The sequence below is a fragment of the Sphaerodactylus townsendi genome, linkage group LG06, assembly GCF_021028975.2.
Source record: "Sphaerodactylus townsendi isolate TG3544 linkage group LG06, MPM_Stown_v2.3, whole genome shotgun sequence".
Lineage (NCBI taxonomy): Eukaryota > Metazoa > Chordata > Lepidosauria > Squamata > Sphaerodactylidae > Sphaerodactylus > Sphaerodactylus townsendi.
The window spans coordinates 22,375,839-22,382,922 of NC_059430.1; the positions used below are offsets into that span (position 1 = coordinate 22,375,839).

At 44.2% G+C, this 7,084-nt stretch overlaps 1 long non-coding RNA gene across 1 annotated transcript; it reads right to left on the minus strand.

The window, feature by feature from the left end:
• Positions 1 to 1,086: 1,086 nt before the first annotated feature.
• LOC125435856 lies at positions 1,087 to 2,903 on the minus strand. Its single transcript, XR_007244929.1, has 3 exons — positions 2,892 to 2,903; positions 1,387 to 1,393; positions 1,087 to 1,283 (listed from the first exon to the last, which is right to left on the minus strand). It is a non-coding gene; the product is annotated as an uncharacterized LOC125435856 (long non-coding RNA).
• Positions 2,904 to 7,084: the final 4,181 nt, after the last annotated feature.

Consider the following 7,084-nt stretch of genomic DNA (forward strand, 5'->3'; position numbering starts at 1 on the left):
TAAGAGAGACGGGAATAGGCACGTGGGGAACAGGAGAGGGAGCATCTTTAGGTTACTACTTTGGAAGAACTTCGTGAGGCAACTGAACATGAAGCCACCTAAGGAAATCATGGCCATGTCCCTCCTCCCTTCCCCTGAAGGTTTGTTGGGAAATAGTTATGTATTTCATGTGTTGCTTTGACCTTGCCAAAGGCAGGTGGCTTGCTGCAAAACTCACACCGCTGTACAATAAGGCTGTGGAGTGCCTATTCCCCCCGGGTGGAAGCACACAGAGTCCCTCTCTCGAAAGTACGCGGTATTTATGTGCCAGATGTGACTCCGCTTGTTTCTGCAGGTGGTGACCGGCTTGAGCCGGCTAAGGGCCGCTCGGAAAGTTAGGAGACAGATTGCCTCCATTATGCAATCAATGTAAATTATGGCTCGACTTTTTACATGTGTACCGAGTGATAAAGACAACATCGCTTCACTTATGCGCCGGCTGTTTCCGGACCGCGGCGGTAAAAAGAACTCTGCGCGGCACAGCCTTCCAGGGAAAAAGCAGACATATGGCTATAATTCACCAATTCAGCATTCATTAAAATATATGGGACCTCTGCTGAGGATGAGGGGTCCTGAGGCGCTCCAAATTCCAACTCCAGATGAAGTCACAGATTATTGCAAAAAAGGAATATTATGCTAATGTGTGACCTCCTTGTGTATTGGGGATCTTAATGAAAATGCTGAATGGCATCACCTAGGGTTTTGCATGCCACGCTTTTAGCATGCTCTGGCATTGTTTGAACTTTTTTTTTACAGCCCCTATGCCATAAGAAAAGACATGCCAAAATATGATCTGTGTAAATCTAAACTATGCTAAACAGAAGCTTTGAGTCAACTGGTAGTGCCTCCTCTTCCAGGTTATTGTGAACGGCCATAGAAGGTGCAACAAGTTTCTCTTTGCTCTTTTTTTAAAAAAAGGAGAATGAAAAATCTATGGCCTCATCTCCATAGGGTCTGTAATTTACAACAGCCTCCTCCCGGAGTAGCACCACTTTCTCTCCATGTGGAAGCAGCATGGTGAACCGCACTGACCGAGTTCTAAAATTGCAACCCAAAGTCCGCTTAGTTTATTCAAAGTGCCAAACTGGCACCAACCTAGTCAACTGAGGTTTTGCCTTAGGAAAAAACGGTTACTCCCAGGCGTGCGTTACCCAGGAGCAGTCATGGTGGTAGTCAGTGGCTTTCCTTTGACGCAACCGTGCAACTCTTCCAATGGGTGAATCACGACCCTAGGAGGGTTTGCCCTGGTGCTGCCCCACGCCAGCAACACAGCTTGTTCCCAGGTAAAGGACCAGCGCTTTGAAGTTCTCTGTACAAAACCAGCAACAGCCACACAGGGACACCTACCAACAGCCTCCCCAAAACCAAGTCTGAATTTCAATGCTAATAATCAAGCTCCAGCAGCCCAAGCTGTGCCTAGATGTGGGTGTGTGTGGGGGGCACTCTGTTTGCGCGTGCCCACAGAGAGGGTTTCTGAGTGCCACCTCTGGCACCCGTGCCATAGGTTCGCCACCACTGATGTAGAGACTTACAATAGTCTTTTTTTAGAAGAAGAGTTTCTGATTTATAAATTACACTTTTCTCAACTGTAGGGAGTCTCAAAGTGGCTTTACAGATTCCTTTCCCTTCCTCTCCCAAGAACAGACATCTTGGTGAGGGAGGTGGAACTGAGAGAGTTCAGAGAAAACTATGACTAGCCCAAGGTCACCCAGCAGGCTTCATGCAAAGAAGTGCAGAAACAAATCCTGGTTCAACAGATTAGAGTCCTATTGATCATTTAGGGACTGACAGGTGTCAAACTCTAGTTCATTCAGATGTTATGGATTACAAGCCCCATCATCCCCCGCCAAAATGATGTTGGCAGGGGATGATGGGAAATGTAGTCCATAACATCTGGAGGGCTGTGAGTTTGGTGCACCTATGATTTAGATCTATTAGTGGTTAAGAATGTATAAATTTAATCAGCCAACTTGATGATGTTATAAAAGCTCTAGTTACCAATCAGAACAATTCTACTATATTGAAAACAAAATACATAGACATATGCCACCTTTTGCTAATATGATTTCTGTAGAAGATAGCTATGTTTATCTGCAGAAAATAAAGATTCAAATCCAGTAGCACCAAATAAGAGTTTCATGATATGAGCTTTCTAGAGTCAATGCTCCTTTTTGAACTTCAAAACATGGCTATGCAGCCATGAAAAAAGAGTAAAGTGCACACACATACCCCATAATCTATATCTATAAACGCTGGAATACCAATTGGACTGACCCCACTGACTCATCAATGAACTCAAAAACCACCGAAGCCACATACATGAAATTTGGTACACCTGTTCCTTACGCCTCCAGGTGCTCACTAATATTCAATTTCACTTGATTTATTACCCATTTACTGTTTTAACTGGCTCATTTCTGGCCATCTGCACAAACATTCTAATGGGCAAACCAAACGCTCAGTCCACAGACATGTTGCACTTAACATTCTAAGGGTAACAGTTCAACAACTCACTACAGCTTCAAGGACTTTCACCAACTGTAACTCTACCACCATCCTCTTGAAAACATTTGAAAAACAAAGTTACAACAACCACAGACAGGCTGTGAGGAAATATGCTGTATGTCACCCCAAAGTTCACAAACATCAGGTTGCAAAAAAGTATGCTGTTCGTCACCCTGAAGTTAACAGACAGGCTGTAAAAAAGTAATTCTCCACCCACCCTCAATGCTAGCAACACTGCTACAGCCAAATACTATCAAAACAGATTACAAACCACATAATCACCTTGGACTACTTCAAACATTTGTCGGTTTTGGTACATGGACATCAGATTGCTTTACTGTGGAGACAAGCCACATTGCTCTCGGCCTCCGATCACCCTGTGCTTGGTGTCGTGCTCTGAAGTGGCAGGATGAGTCCCCAGGAATGTGCTGCAGTGGTGGTACAGTCCAGCTTCCTGCCCTTCAACCCTACCGTGAACCTCTTCACAGCCTTCTCACTCATCAGCGTCCAAATGTATGGGTGAAACACTTCCTTTCTTGCATCCTGAAAAATACAACGCTTGCTTCCAACATGCCCTTTGGAGCCCACAAGGTGAAAGAGAGAAGTTTCATGCCAACATTCAAAGTGCACGGACAGGTCTACTGAATGCTGAATGTCACCCCGAAGTTCATAGAGAAGCTGTGATGAAGTATGCGGACTGTCACCCAGAAATTCACAGAAAGGCTGAGAGGAAGTATTTCTCGACCAACCCTCACGTTAACCAGACCGCGACAGCCAAATACAATCAAAACAGATTACAAACATATTACAAACCTTGTAGCGAAGCACGGGCATCCTGCTAGTATTCTATAGCAGTGATGGCAAACCTATGGCACACGTGCCAGAGGTCGCACTCAGAGCCCTCTTTGTGGGCATGTGCACCATCATCCCAGTTTGGGCACTCGGCAGTGGCATAGCACCAAGGGGACGAGGGGTGTGCAACGCACTGGGCACGCACCCCTGTAGGGGCATGGTGCGAGCGTTCTGGGGCATGGTGGGGGTGTATCAGGGTGTTCCGGGGGTGTTACAGGTCAGGGTGGGGGCAGACGGGGGCATGGCAGGGGCACAGGGCGCACACGTGCCCCAGATGCAGTTTCCCCTTGCTCTGCCCCTGGCACTCAGTCTCTTAAAGGTTCGCCATCACTGTTCTATAGAGTTTTGCCATATGGATATTTCACAATGCGTGCGTTAAGTTTTAAGTGGCTGACAAATCAGAAGACACATTCTGTTTAAAGCAGTTAACCCACAGCAATCCAACAAGACTTTGTATGGATCAGGTACATTCCCCATCATTGTGTCAACAAATCTTTGATTTTCTGAAGATCTACTTATTTAGAAACTGAACCTTCATCATTAAAAGGGGCATGTACAAGAAGTGGAAAAAAGGGGAAATCACCAAAGAGGAATTCAAGTAATCAGGACAAGTAATCAGGACATGTAGGGGAAAAGTCAAGAAAAGCTGATGTGCAGAACGAGCTCAGGCTTGCTGGAGAAATTAAAACCAATAAATAGGCTTTTGCTTATGTCTGTAGAAAAAAAGAAGAAAAAGGATATGGTAGGGTCACTGTGCGGAGAAGATGGTAAAATGCTAATGGGGCGGAGAAAAGGCAGAACTCCTCGACATCTTCTTTGCCTCGATCATCCCCCAAAAGGAAAACAGTGTTCAATGTGGGAAATGGAACAGAAGATAGAGTAGGTGAAATTCAGCACACAATGAATAAAGTGGTAGTACAGGAATACCTGGGTATTTAAAATGAATTCAAATCTCCAGGGCTTGATGAGTAAGGAAACTGGGGCAGGAATAGCAAGCAGATATATGGAAGAGAGAGTGAGAAAATCAAGAGGCCGGTAGCTGATTAAAGGGTATTTCCATGTCCCTTAGTATACTCTGCCTCAGATAAAAGATGTTAGTCCAATCAGTTGAGGGGAAGCAGTGGAGAAAATTGTATGCTTCCGCATTAGAGTATAGTCCCGAATGAGTATGAGAATTATTATTTATTTTTATGCACTGCCTTTGTCAAAACCATTATTTTGTGCATGATTGACTATGCTACTTTGATACAAGAGCATTTATAGATCATTGAACATCTATCATCAAACTTTCAAACAGATGGGGGGAGCAGAACTAGGAAGGTATTAGGACCAGGTGGAGCATTCTACGACAAAGAAGGTCCGGCATGTAGAGTTCTGTGGCAGAGGAATATACAGCCCTACCAACATATTTTTTTGAGACAGAGTAGTGTTGGTATTACTATGGTTCAGTGTGTTCAATGGCACAGAAGAAGTTGAGTGTGAATTATTGTGCAGCAGTTGAATTCTTACTACCTGGCTGAGTGCGAAAGAGAAACGCCAACAGGAAGAGCCCCAGGTCAAGCTGTGCAGCCAGTGCCGTCCCCATCTCTGATCGTCCCACAGCAACGTCTCAGGTTAGACTGGGAAAGGACGGGATAGCAAGTTCAGATAGGCAGGCAGGCAGGCAGACAAAAAAAGGGCTTGAATTAATTGTATTTAATCCCAGGCATAGGTGTGATAGAGTTGTAGCCCTAGTCTTTCCCATCCCTTCCCATACTGTCTTTCCCCTTCCATCTCTGCTGAAATGTCAACCAGTGATCATGCTGTCATGCTGAGCAGGTGGGGCACTGACAGCTGCATACAGGTGCATCCAAGCACAGATGTGACAGCCAGTATCACCAGGCGGGCCTGGAGTATTTACAGCCATCTCTATTCTGAAAATTATGTGTACTAAAACAAATGAAAGTAGACAGGAGGAATTTGCCAGCAGTCAAATGTCTTGTAAAGACAAACATATTTTGCCACAGGACTCTGATTAATGTATAATAGTGAAGGAGAAGATAAGTGGGACACAGCTGCACCTCTGTAAAGAGCAACCCACCTGAAAAGTTATTTTCACGATGTAATGGATTTGTGCATGAAATGTGAGTTGTTTAAAAAAATGGTTTTCTAACATCTAGATATTTTAACTTATGTCTAGGATCTGGGGATTGGGGGTGGGGAAGAGAGTCTACACATCCTCTAATACAGTTCAGTTCAGTAACCTTTATTTGGCATTTACAGAACGAATTTTAAAAAGATATAATACAGGGTTAAACATCTTCTACTAATGAGCTTACCTGTGGTGGCTCTGACCTCTGGAACACTCTCCTCCACCTGGAGATCCACCAGGTGCTGACTCTGCAGTTTAGGCATTTGGCCGAGACCCTCCTCTGTACTTGAGCAAATGGGGTGATCCATTCTGGGTGGTGCCTCTCCCCCCATATTTCCTTTCTTGGTACCTGCTCTCACCTGTATCAGCTCTCTTTTGGTTTCAGACCCAGTCCAAGTTTTGAAATTTGCTAGGGTGGGCTTAATTCAGGCTGGATAGCCATGTATTTTAAGAAGAGTTGGATTCATATCCCCCCTTTCTCTTCTGTAAGGAGACTCAAAGGGGCTTACAAACTCTTTTCCCTTCCCCCCTCACAACAAACACCCTGTGAGGTAGGTGGGGCTGAGAGATCTCTGAAGAACTGTGACTAGCCCAAGGTCACCCAGCTGGCTTGTGTTGGAGTGCACAGGCTAATCTGAATTCCCCAGATAAACCTCCACAGCTCAAGTGGCAGAGCGGGGAATCAAACCCGGTTCCTCCAGATTAGAGTACGCCTGCTCTTAACCACTATTTTATTTATTTATTTATTTATTATATTTGTATACCGCCCTCCCCGAAGGCTCAGGGCGGTTTCCATCAACATAAAATTTAAAACATCATAAATATAAGTTAATTAAAATACATAAAATATTAAACTAGAGATGGCTTCAACTATTCTATTCAACTATGCCACTGCTGCTCCTTTTTAAGGAGGGTGGGTTAGGGTTAGGGAATGAGGATGATTTATAAGGCAGTTTTTAGGATGATTTTATGATTTAGGATGATTATATTTTTGATGGCATCTTATGACTACTGGTATTCACTGCCTAGGGAGTTTGGTGATGGGTGGAAAATAAGTGTACAGGAAATAAATACATAAATAAATCTGCAGGGGAATCACAAGTGCTGGGACTTGGAAAGCAATCCATTTCACCTGTCTGGGCCTACCAGGAATTACCAGGTAAAATAATTGGGGTAGAGAGGGTAGAGAGAGCATCCTTTCTCAAAGCATTCTTTACCAATTCGTGCTGATCCGTGGATTCTTTATAATGGGAGTTGTGTAGTTGCAGGGGAGAATCTCCACCCCCATACCCCATGGGTCCCAGAGGATCCTTTTAAAGAGAGATGAATTTGAGAAATATTGCTTAACTGCTCTGGGGAGAGTTGCGGTGGCTCAGTGACAGAGCTCATTGTATTGGTTTGTTTGCAAGATATTGAATCTTGCTTTCCGCTCAAAGAATGTCAAAGGCAGCCAACAGAATAAATTGTTACTCAATTTAAAAAAATACAGCAACCCAAAAAAGGGACAGCTTGGTTTGATCAGCTGCTGTAAAATTTGGGATTTTGTAATGCGTACAA